Source organism: Chamaea fasciata, unplaced genomic scaffold (assembly GCF_029207755.1).
Source record: "Chamaea fasciata isolate MVZ Bird 193981 ecotype frontalis unplaced genomic scaffold, bChaFas1.0.hap1 SCAF_2, whole genome shotgun sequence".
NCBI lineage: Eukaryota > Metazoa > Chordata > Aves > Passeriformes > Sylviidae > Chamaea > Chamaea fasciata.
In genome coordinates this window covers 103,186,616-103,199,239 of record NW_027094087.1, presented here as the reverse complement: position 1 = coordinate 103,199,239, position 12,624 = coordinate 103,186,616, and the positions used below count along the sequence as shown (strand labels likewise).

General features: G+C 45.0%; 1 protein-coding gene across 6 annotated transcripts in view; it reads left to right on the top strand.

The window, feature by feature from the left end:
- Nucleotides 1–257: 257 nt before the first annotated feature.
- KLHL15 (kelch like family member 15) overlaps nucleotides 258–12,624 on the top strand; it is a 28,063-nt gene continuing 15,696 nt past the window's right edge. The window contains exons 1-6 of one of the 6 annotated variants that reach the window (XM_066176954.1): nucleotides 258–631; nucleotides 730–814; nucleotides 2,821–2,915; nucleotides 4,630–4,740; nucleotides 10,313–10,409; nucleotides 11,607–11,687. The gene's annotated coding sequence lies outside the window, so the exon portion shown is untranslated. Of the gene's footprint in view, nucleotides 632–729; nucleotides 815–2,820; nucleotides 2,916–4,348; nucleotides 4,425–4,629; nucleotides 4,741–10,312; nucleotides 10,410–11,606; nucleotides 11,688–12,624 lie in introns of those variants that run through there. The other 5 variants (XM_066176953.1, XM_066176952.1, XM_066176955.1 and 2 more) reach the window with 5 other exon arrangements.

Here is a 12,624-nt window from a genome sequence, read left to right as displayed (position 1 = left end):
CGCTCGGCACGGCCGCTGCCGGCCCGCAGCCTCCGGCCCGCAGCGCGGCTCCGGCCGGCCCGGGAGCGGACACCGAGCTCTAGGAGACACCGCGATCGGCGCCGGGGGCCCGCCGTCGGCCCTGCTGCGGGGCGGCCACGAGTCAGGCGCGCCACGGGGCAGCCCTGGAAAGGACCGCCGGTCGCCCTCACGCCGGGTGATGCAACCGGGGCCTGCGGCGGGGCCGCGCAGTGTGCGCGGGGGGAGGAGCGTGCGCGTGCACGGCGCGGGAGCGCGGGCAGAGCGCGGGCAGAGCCCAGGGCGGGCACGGCGCGCCCGCGGGAGCGCGCAGCTCGGCCGGTGCCGGGAACCCGCCGGGTCGGGCTCCCCAAAGGCGCGGCACTGAGCGCCGGGAGCCCCGTACGGGCCGCGCTGGTGGGAAACAGCGCCCTGGCTGCGGGAAGGGGAGCGGGCTCCAGGAAAGACACACCGGAGGCGGGAGGCCCGCGCCGTGCTCAGGGTTTGTTGCTGTGCGGATTTCTTTGGGGTGCCGAGGGGGTGCGATGCAGGAAGGCACCTGGGGGGAGGACTGGAGCACGATGTCCGTGTGTGTACCGAAATGAGCCCATCGACCGCGGTGTCTGCTTGAATGGTAACGTGTCACCGTACACGTGTTGTTACCTCTGCTGGCCATCGGCATGAGAAGATTTTTCTAATTTCCACCTTTTTTCTTGTTCCTGTCTTTTGTAGACCGGGCGCTTATTGTTAGGCAGACCACGTGGATGTGAGAGCTGCCTCCAACATACGAACAGCCTGAATGTTTTGTACGAAACAGGTAAAAAACCCACCAAAGGCTTGCTGTTTCCAGAGTTGGGTACGACATAAATGCTTTAAAAGTTGAATAAAATCCCTAATCCAGTGGTGAGAACCACTTTAGAGGTGCACCAGAGAGTAAAGGCCAAACTTCCAACCCTTCCTTGTGGGAAATCAAACTGACTTCATGGGAACCTCTTAAAGGCATAGAGGATGTTGCTGATAGTATTTCCTCCGTGGTCAGGGAAACAGGTTTCAATGCAGGTAACCAGTTACCTCAAATACGTGTGTGTTGTGCCAACAACAGTGGCTTTGTCTGTTGGAAAACACATTTGTTCTCAGACTTTGGCTTTGCAGGTCAAAAAAAGCAGGTTTGGGGCAGACAACCACGTGATTGAAATGTGATGATGGAAATCCGTGTGAAACTGGTATGCCTGGTTTAACAATGGTTGTAATCTGCCACTTTCACAAATGCTGCTATTTCCATGCTTTCCTGATACAAGAGCTAGCAGTGAGTTCGGCTGGATATACTAGAGCAAACACATTGCCAGTTTTCTTGATCTGAAGAAATTAACAGAAACACATTGTAATAAACCTTCCAGGATCTATGATGGTCTTGCCAATGACAAAATGTATTTTGTCTAGCAACCCAATCCTGTTGTACATTGGTCTGGAAAATAAATTTTCCCATCTAATCTTTTATCAGGCCTCATGGTGTTTTCAGTTTTGTATTAAATCTCTCACTTCGGGGAAAAACAACTGAGATACACGAGGTGTAGTGGGAACATGATGCAATACATGTTTGTAGTTGCCTCGATGTTCGTGCATGTATAATCCCTCTTTTATGAAAATGAACTGAGAATACTGGACTTTAGTTACTTAGCTGTTCAAGTTATGCAATAAATGCAGTGCAGTGTAAAAATATGGAAGTATTTTTTGTCACATTTGAAACAGCCTTTAAAAAGGACTTAATCCTTGCCAAATACCCTGTCAGGAATTTGAAAAAATACACAAACTGTTGCTTCTATTTTAACAATGAGGTTGTGCATTTTACATATTCTGAGGTGCTCTTGTTGTTTTGATTTATTTTCTTGAAAATGTTTGTAGTATAAAGAAAATCCAGAAAAGTCTAAAGTCTGCAAATAATTATTGTAGCATCATAGAATGGTTTAGGTTGGAAGGGGCCTAAAGATGATTGAGTTCAAATCTTCCTGCTGTGGGCAGAAACACCTTTCACTATCTCAGGTTGCTCAGAGCCCCATCCAGCCTAGCCTTGAACACTTCCAGGGATGGCACATCCACAGCTTCTCTGAGCAACTTGTGGCAGTGCCTCACCACCCTCACAGTAAAGAATTTCTTCCTAGCACCTGATCTAAACCTGCCCTCTTTCAGCATAAAGTCATTCCCCCTTGTCCTGTTACTACATGCCCTTGTGAAAAGTCCATTTCCTAGCCTTTTTTTGGGCCCCCTTTAAGCATTGAAAGCCTCTATAAGGTTTCCTCAGAGCCTTCTCTTGTTCAGGCTGAACAACCCCAACTGAAATAGGTAAGAACATTTATTTCTACGAGTTGACACTATGTCATATGTCAATATATGTGTATTGTACATGTATGTATGAATAAATAAAGTTTAAAAATATTAGAATTAAATCCTAACTAGTGTATTAATATAGCTCAAAAAACTTTATCCAGAATTTTATTCATTGCAATAGTCTCATTTAAGCCAGTGGTAACTACTTAGCCACTGACTTTGTACAGATGCCTAAATCAGAGGGGTCAAATCTCAATTTAAATAAATATTCAATGAGGTAATGTTAATACCAGTGATCATTGTCAGAGGCCTAAATGTAATTATTTAATTTTATTTAGGAGACTAGAACTGAGACATTATTAACATATTTTGATTTTTTTTTTGGTAGAAGCAAACTCCTTCAACGTGAAGGAGGAGGGGATGGGAGGGGTTTTTTTGTGCTTTGAAATGTTGAGATGTTTTAAATGTCAAAGCTGTGGTGGTTTTGTTTTGCTTTAGGTTTGAGGTCCTTCTATGACAGTGTGTAGGAGAGACCTGAAGATCATCTTGTGCCTCAGCTTGACACAAACTGCAGGCAGCAAAATGACAGTCAGGTAAAACATGAAAGTCTTGCTTAGTTTTTTCCACCCTTACTGACCTATGAAAGTCAAAAGTCTGAGGGCTGCAGAAAAATCCATGAAGTTTTGGTTGCATCATTTCTGTATATGAGAAGCTTAGTTTCTACTCGTTTTTCTTTGTTGAGGCATTAGATTTGGGTGGGTACATGCTTGCTGCAGCAGCAGATGTACCTTATGGAAAAGGGAGGGAATCTCTCTCCTTTGAGACACAGGCGGCAGGACACACCTGCTGTCTTGGCAGGGTGAAGGCCAGTTTTGTCACCATAAGCTCACAAATAACAGGTTTCAAAACTGTGACTGGGGAGGTGGGGCAAGTTTACCGCAGGAGTGAATGAGATGGAATAGTAAGGAGCTGGAAAGCCGAGAGAGGTCTGGCCGTTGGGATGAAGGAGTGAACGGGAGGTTGATTGTAGCAGAGGGAGCAGTAGGTGGGCAGTTTAACAGAGTGGAATAGCATTGGGAAGTCTTTGTGAAGCACCGCATGGAATAGCTGGTTCATTGTGTGAAGCTGTGAAAGGTGGGAAAGACATTCAGCTTGGGGGTGGCAGCTATAGAGAAGGTAGGCTTGTTTTGTAAATCAAGAATGGGGAGCGGGTGGTAATGAGACACTGAAAATAGGCTGCGAAGGGGATGGGAGCAGCAGTAAACAGGGAGAGGATAGCAGCCTGTGGCCTGCTTTTTAAAGCAGTGAGTGACATAGAAGAATAGCAAACGGTTTGGGGGCGGTACTGGTAAACGAAAGGTGCACGTAGGTTAGTTCATCTCTTACAATAAAATTAGTTTGCCAGGCAAAGGCAAAATAGCGAAAGCAAAGGGTGATGTTTGTACTAAGGCAGAGTCCTGCTCACCGCACTCAGGCCTGCGCTCCCTGTGTGCAGCCTGTTCGCTGCTCACGGGCTGCCGGCCCGGGCCCCTGGGGCTCTGGTGACCCGGTTCCCAGGGCGGCTGGCGGGGCAGCTGCCCGCAGGGAGCCGGGATCAGCCCGCAGGGAGCCGGGATCAGCCCGCAGCACCTGCGCCCGGCCGCTGTCCGCGGAGGAGCTCAGCCGGCACCGAGCTGGGGTTGCTGTAGCCCGGGGCGGGATGCAGTGCTACACCGGGGAGCCGCCGGGGAAAATACGGAGCTGCCGTAGCCTCGGAGAAATTGGCCGCAGCCTGGAGGCAGAGGGGTGGGAGAGAGCGGCGCAACACCGACCCTCCCAAAGCGGACGCGTGTGGATGCGCGTTCTCGCGGCCCGGACGCAGATGATGCTCCTCGGTGTCGCTTTCTCCAGCCGCGCTCCTCGGGGCGTGCCGGGGCTCCGGCGCCTGGCGGAGCCTGCTCGGGGCGGGGGCTGCGAGCGGGGCCGGCCCGGGGCGGTGCCGGGGTGCCGGAGCCGCTCGGTGCCCCGGGCCCGCCCGCGGCCGCAGGTGCGGCGGAAGTGACGGCCGGCGCGGTGCTGCCGGGGGAACATGGCGCCAGCGGCCGCGCGGGGCAGCGCGGAAGGTAAACAAGCGTGAGGGCGGCGGGGACCCCGGGGGCGACGCCGGGCCGGGCCGGGAGCGCCGGTGCCCGGGCGGCGCGGCGGGGGCGGCTCCCACCTCCCCCCCGAGCGCGGACGGCGGGGAGGAGGGAGCCCAGGATCCCCCCTTCTTCCTCCGCCTCCTTCTCCTCCTCCCGGCTTCGCCTCAGCCATTGCCCCTCTCCGCAGCCCCCCGGCGCCTCCCTCCGCCGCCCCCGGCTGTATGGTACACGGAGCCAGGGCCCCTCTCCGCCGCTCCAGCGGGAGGAGCCGCGTCCTCAGCGCCGCCGCTGCCGAGAGGTGGGTGAAGGATCCCCCGGGCCCTCCCGCCGCCGCCGCCCGCCCCATGGAGGGCGGCCCGGGCTCCCTCCTGGCCCTCAGGGACCCTCCTCCCCGGGCTGGGGGCGGCGGGCCGGGTGCCCGCGGGCGGCCGGCGGGGAGCGAGCGGGCTGGAGCGGGGATCGGGCACGGCCGGGCGTAGCGAATGCCTGGCGGCTCCGGGGCGGCCGCAGCCCCGCCGGGCCCTTGGGGTTCCGGCGGCCGCACGTCGCGGAGCCCGGGCCTGCCAGCCCCGCTGGCCGGGGAGCTCGGCCTGCGAGCTCCGCTCACCGCGGAGCGGGGCTGAGCCTCCAGCAGACAGGCTGGATGAAGTAGGTCAGCTGAGTTCCTACCCCGCAAATGGCCATTCCCCACCACCCACCCCCCAGTCGTAGCTGATCGTGAAAAGTGTCCGTGATCTGAACGAGTAGAGCTACCCAGGGTTGGTACTAGAGGTTTGGTCTGTTTACTGAATACTGGAACGTCACTTAAAAATTTAAAGTTCTTGCCTTTTCATTGTTTGGGGTTTGGGTTTTTTCCCTCCCATTTAGAAGAGGAATAGGAGAATCATAAAGCTACCACTGGATAAAAGGACAGAATTACTGAAGTCTGGCTTCCTGTAGACTTGTTAGATAAACTTGCCTGTAGAAATAACCCAGCTCTTGCACCACCATTGCCCCAGTTCACATTCAGATCCCCTGAGCATACCACCATGCACCAACATAACTTCCTGTCATTTCCCTTCCATCACCTAGTAAACGTGTTTAATTTCTAACACATGTCCCATAAACTTTCCCACTGACACTCCTCTCCTTTCACTTTCCTTAATTATACCCTGTGGCTAGTTTGGATCTACGTGTTGATTGGTCTTTCAGCAGGCAGAGCACAGCAGATAACCATTGAGCTCACACTGGAGACATCAGACCTTTTTCATTCATCTAGCTGCCAGATTGGGGGATTTGTGTAGAAATTAAATACGTTGGAGATTTCTGTGTTTCTGCAAGTGAATTTGACATTTGGCAGTTAGGTCAAAACCTGTGTGTCTTGAACAAAGGGCACAATAAATGTCATTTTCTCAGAAGATGCTACAGGAGTACTTACTAAGTTAGCAATAAAGATACAGATAACAAAAAGACAAGTGGAGGGGGTAGTTTAGCAAACCTAATTTAGATTTAAAATTTTTTACTAATATAGTCTAAATACTACTTGTAGCTCATTTCCATCTTATTATGCTAAAAATTTGTGATAAGTCAAAAAAAGATAGGATTTTTTTGTCACTAAGAGATACTTAGCGTACTACTTCTATGTATAAAATACACTATAATTTTCTTAATAAAAATCTTTGCAGTTAGAAAATTATGCCTTAATCATACCTTTTTCTTACATTTGAAAAAAATTAATCATTCTCTAAGACAAGTGTGTATATATATATGTATATATATATATATATATATATATATGTATGTATATAAGGATTGATATCGTTCAGGATAGAGCAGTCCTGTCCACTTTGAGAGCAGTGCGAAATCTGTAGTTTTCAACACTCATCATTTAACTTTTAGGTGTTAGGAATACAAGTATTTCCAGTTAAAGACAATTCTCATTTTTGTGGATGTATCAACTGTTTCATACAGGGCACTCATTCTGGTATCAGTAAATGCAATTGAAAGAGTGTTGAGCTGTTGCTCTGTGTTGGGGAGCAGGTTTTTCTGTGCAGGTGTGATGCAGTGACCTTTTAGACAGATGGTTCAAGCTATTTGAGTGTGTGTGAAGTGCAGTTACAGGCTGTGGCACACTTAGGGTGAAGAATAACCATCCTGAGCTGAGGCACAGCCAGGCTGAGTTTTGGTAGGTCTGGTTGTCACTGGTTCCAGAGCTTCTCACACAATGACCATTATGATACGGAGTGCCCCTGTTCCTATGGGCTGATTCCCATTGCTCCCAGAGAGCAGCATGGCAGAGATGGTCAGAGCAGCTGTCCTGGTGGCCTCTGTGCCCCTAAGAAATGGAGTGTGAGCAGCTTCCAGGAGTACCCAAGTTTTAATTTCTGGAGTTCTGGCACTCTGGTTCCTCTGACTGATGGTGATTGGTAAGCTCCTGACCTCTCCCTTCCCAAGTAATCCAGTGCTTTTGGAATTCTCTAGATGGGTTGGGTGAAGTTTTAAACGTGAACATACCACTGTGTTTAAGATAAATTGTTTCCCAAATTTAGTGTACTGGTTACAAAGGATTTTAGATAAAGCACATGGAAACTGGATGTATTTCTTTGTTCCCCATGTTTGCAATTGTTGTAGCAATGGAAAGTTTTGCTAGCCGCTGATTATTGATCTGTCCCACATGACATCACTCCTGTTGCTGTTAGTGGGGGTTTATGATGAAAAATGGTGGACAAAATATAATGTTTTTACTTTTAAACCGTGTAAACAAAGGTTTAATTTGGGGGATAAATTATCTATACTGTGTATGTTATAATTGCGTTCTTACTCAGTACAGTACACTGCATTCAAAGGCCCAGCCTTCAGCCATGTGTGCAGCTGTGAATGTTTGCTAGTGTGTGCAAATACTTGTGTTGTATTTTCATATGTGCGTGTAACATTTGACTGTGGAGAAATGTCTTCTTCCTGCAGAAAAGCATGTTAACAAAACGGGTCAAAGAATTCTGCTTCTAGGCAGCCTTTGCTGTGCACCTCACCAAATAAAGCATGCGTAATGGTTTTAACATTTACGTTGACATGCATGCAGTTGGTGGATGGAAGAGATTACTGCATTTTAAGCTCTATTTTAGTACTTTGTGTAACTGAAGCATGGTTCTGTGTGTCTGGTGAAATATCTTAATGGTGTAACTCATAGATAATGGTGGTTTGTTACGTTAAAATTTGTTCAGCTTGTCCTCAAAGGTGATTTCTTAGAATATTTATGTGATAGGTAAAACGAACAGTTTCTCCATAATCAGTAAACCAAATCTTGTTGGTTCTGTCTCAGCACCCCAAATGAGTTACTAAGGAACAACAATAAAGGAAAGCAGAAATTTTCCTTTGAGCTGGTGTGCTAGACTTGGTAATGTCAGTACTTTCCTAGAAAAATAGATTTCTGTCCCTAGAACATTCATATAAGCTTACATGTTACATAAAGACACATATTCAGAGGGTCCTTTTTCAGGTAGTACTGCTTTTGGAGAGATTTTTGAATCCAGGAGGGCATGAGTCAAAAGCCAGTATTCTATAATTTCTCAATAGCCAGTGCATTTAGACTCCATTTCTTTTGCTTGTGACTAAGAGCCTCAGACACCCTGAAGAAAGAAGGTTCTCCTTGTTTAGCAAGAAAAAAGCAGTCTGGAGTAGGGTTTTCAGACTTTTATTACAGCTGCAGAATAAAGATGAGAAATCAGTGTTCCAAGTAAGTGGTTTTACAGTCACAGCACTGTAGAATCTAATGCATTATGTGCTAAAAGAGGAAGGAATGTAAGGAACAGCTAGTAAGGTTAAATGTATTTCTTGTTTGGCTTTTCAGCAGAGTCTTACTTCCTGTGCTGCATTACCCTGATCAGCTCTACTGTGTGCAGAACAATAACAAATGTCAATGTATATTGCCCCCCACCTCCCCTTCATTGTTTATACATTGGAATTTTTTTTGTTCCAGTTTTCCTATAGACCACTGCAGGCCCCATGTCTTCTTTTGGATTAAGTGTGCTCCTGTGATTTGCATGCATGAAGAAAATCTAACTGAATTTTCCATTTTTATTGAGAATATGAAAAAAAAATCATCATGTATTGTCCTCTGGGAAATAACTGCAGCATTTGAATAGTGCTTAGAATTACATCAAAGATTGCAAGTGTGTGTGTGGGAGGAATGGCATAGCTATGCTTTAGAAAAATTACTTGGTTTGAGAGTATTTTGTATTGCTTTTTTTTAATGTTTAAACTACCACATTGCTATTTGCTTTTGACGGAGGATGTTAGCTCTAGAAATGAAGATTTTTACCAGTTAAGCATAATAGGCATTTAATTATCTACTTCCCCAGGTTTTGTACTATTTTAACCCCTTTGTGTGTTTGCACTGGCAAAACATTTTTTTGTTTTAAAGAAAAATTTATCTGCTGATAATGTATATGGCTTTATGCCAAGAAAAGGATATTTACTCCTTTTATTTAATGCAGGAAGACAAGTAGTCCTTTTGCTTTTCATTCATAGAACTCTGAAGCTTCTTTAGATGGTGTAAGGAGAAGTCTTACTGGTTTTGTGTCTACTTAAGTAATCCATTAAATGCTCGCTGCTGTTTAGCAGGAAAAATATGTTGATGTTGAAAACTGTAGATTAACTCAAAGTAATATCAGCAGGGATGTGAAAAGAAGGATTAAGTGATTTAAAACACTTGCATTTTTAAAACATTCAGAAGTAATAATTTCCAAGTGTTGACCTCTTTGTTACCATTATGGAGATTTGTGGCTGACTCAGTGTTTTAAATACTTTTTATGGAATAGCCAGTTGTAGGGAGATGTAAAAATTTGAGCCTGAAAGGGTATTCCCTAAATACAGGTGGGTTTTATTTCTCAGTATTTCAGTGATTGCTGCCTTGTTAGGTTTAGAACTCAAAGGATAATAACCTACATTTTTTTTTGTGTGTGTGTATATCTGTCTTATTTCTATTTAATCAGAATTAAAAAGAAGGTAGCAAAAACATCCCCACATCATTGCAGTCTGTGCAAAAGCAACACGATGACAGATTCACAGACTAGTTGAGGTTGTAAGGGACCTCTGGAGGTCATCAGGGCCACCTCGGGCCAGTTGCCCAGGACTCTGATGCTGGTTTAGGTGGGGTTTTTTTGTTTGTTTGTGTTGTTTTGTTCATAGTTTTTGTTTGTTTGGGTTTTTTGTTTGTTTGTGTTTAGTATTATTTGCTTGTTTTGATCCTTAAAAGCAGCACTGGAGATGGATCTACCATGTCCCTGCTTAACTTCACTTTAAACTTTTCCTTTTTGCTTCTTTGAGGGTACTGAAAGGTCTTTCTTTTAGGGCCATCCTGTGTACAAGTTAATTTATCTCCTTTTATTTGTGGAGTACCCATAATGTAATTACCTTTCTCAAGGTAAGGGGAAGGAAGGATCCTCCTGTGTGTTTGGAGCTTGCTGCTGTGGCTTTCAGTGCTGTTCAGGTACACAGTAAGGTGCATTCTGTTTGGAAGAAATCCCTTCAGTAGGATTACCTGTGCAATGGGAGATCCCATTATTTCCAGATGAATATATATTTACTTCTGTCACTTGGGGAATGTTGTTTTCATTTTTGACTTTTCCTCCCCTGATACATTGTTGTGTTACTCTGTTCTCATTCTCACATTTGCAAATTCCAAGTGTCCTTTCGCATTTTTAACTCTGATCATGGAACTGATGCTGAGCCAAGTCTTAGTTGGTCTCCTAAAGCACTGTAACTCACACTGTCCTTGTAACACTGAACCTCTTGGCTGATTTCAGACAGTGAGAGTTGTTTTAAGTCACTGTATGTTTTATGAAAATGAGTGGCCCATTTAAAGCCAAGTGATCATTAAATCTCTTGAACAGGAAGGACTGAGGTATGAGCTCAGCTGTTATTAAACATCAGAGAACTGGGGATAGGAGGAGAGAAGTTTCAAGTGCTCCAGTGAAGGAAGGAAATAAGGTAATATTGGTGCTTACCTTCTTATTTGATATTAGAAATCCAGTTAGAAAGCAAAATCCTGTAAAGTCAGGCTTTATGCTTCCTCTTCCATAGCTTGCTTCTTTTTGAGGTGGTGAGATTTAGTGAAGTAGTTCTTTCTTCATCTGGTTTTGTGTAAGAATTGGCAACTAAGAAGAATATCTGATGGTAATTTTTCTTTCTGGTAGGCATTTGATGTTGAGGAATAAGAGACTCACAAAATGAGGTTTCAGAGCGGTTTGCATGTTTCTCTTTGTCTTCAGTGACATTGAAGGGAAAGCGCTATTATGGATATTGGTGAGAAAGTGATTGGGTTGTCGTCTTTGTTCTTTTGCTCCTGCTCTTACTTTCAGGAATTTGAATTCTGTGACAAGGCCTTAATTGTAACAAACACTCCCAGCACTGGCTTTATTGTGCACAGAACCCATCATCAGGCTTCAACAGTGTGGGAGTGGTGCTTAATTCCATGAGGTGTGGCTACAAACACCCACTCACCAGTTTAGTTTTGCACAGACAAAGGGTATCTCCAGTTTGGTTTTCCAGGATGTGTGCTGAGGAATAAAGGAGAGGAGATGCTTAACCACTGATGTGTCTAATAAAATGCATTCCTGTTCCAATGGCAGCAGCCAGAATGTGGTACTTGAGGAGGTGGGAGTAAGTGGTAACTGCCCTCCGAGGCTGTGAAACACAGGCCAGCCTAGAGTCACTTCTGGGTCCATATCCTCATTTGAAGGTTTATGACCTTGAGAATCTGCAGGTTTTTCTAATGTGTTAGTATTATTTAGCTTTTCATGCAGGTTACCAGTACCAAAACATTATTAGCTTTATTTGTTATAGAAAATTCAGGGTTAAATGCAACAAATATCTGAGGGAAAGTTGAAGTGTAATTTAAGGTGGGGTCGAGTGGATCAAAAGTAGCTGAACCAATTCTAATAGTAAATGAATGCCAAATAGGGAAGTTGTTGCTCTTTCTCTCTTCCTGCCCAGGTATGTGTGCTGCCCTCTGCATCAGGTTGGTTTTTGTGCCAAACCTCACAGTGTCAAGTCAGAAGTCAGCTCATTGGGAAGCAGAAAGATTTCTAGTTTTGAGGTTTCGTGTGTGCTGGGGAGTGGGGGTGGTTATGTTTGTGTCGTGTCTTTTTCACGTCTGTCCCTCCCTGCTTTTCCTTTGTTTTTTAGTTCTATTTGTGAGTTGAATTGACTTTCTGGAGAAGCCAAATGAACCCCAGAAATGGCTCAATGGAGGCAGCAGGAACTCAGGTCCTGGAATGTGACAGAGAAGGAGAATGTAGTGTGCTGTGGTCCTTTGATGAATTGTTAATTGGTTCAAGATGTGTTGTGCAACTTCACTCTACCTAAACCCAAGGAAGTTGAGCAACACTTTGAGAAATTTCTGGATTTTGAATAGGTTTCTATTTTCACTATTGCATTGACTTTAACAGGGTAGGATCCTGCTACTCTTAGATTTTCTTGGTTTATTTGCAGTTTAATTATAGCTTGCATGTAAGCAACACTATATCTGCAAAAGCTTAATGAGCAATTAAGCTTCACTAAGCCCACTATACAGAATATTATTTTGTGTGACCTATTCTTGTCAATGCTTCTTGTTGCCTTAGTATTTTGCACTTTACAGATCTCATAACTTAATATTAATCACTGTAGTAAGAAATGGGGGAACATGATGGGGCTGTGTTTTTACAGGAGAAGTGAAGCACACGGTTTCAAATAGTATCTCTGAAAATGTTAATTTTCCTACAAATAACTTTGAGTAAATTACCATAGATTTTAAAACATAATAATTTTTTTTTTTTTAAGATCATACCATGTACAGATCTACTGAAGCTTGTTTCTGAAGTTAAGGAAGTTTGGCTTCCTTTTTGAGACCTTTGATATTCAAGAGTGGGTGTTTTATTGCTCCCCTGGGATAAATTCTTTAGAAAGATTGACTGAGGGAGAGGAAAAAAACCATGACAACGTTTTTAGTTCATTATATGACCATGAATTAACTTGGAGTAAGGAATCATTTTGGCAGTATTGCACAGTTATTTTTGTTCATTACCCTGTCTTTAAAATGAGAATATTTGATTTGGGGAGAAATATTTAAAGTTTGTGTTTTAAGTTATTTGCTGAGTTGATTCTTCAGCTGAAGAGAAAACAGAAAGAATGGTGAAGACTTTTAAGTCCTAATCAAAGCAGT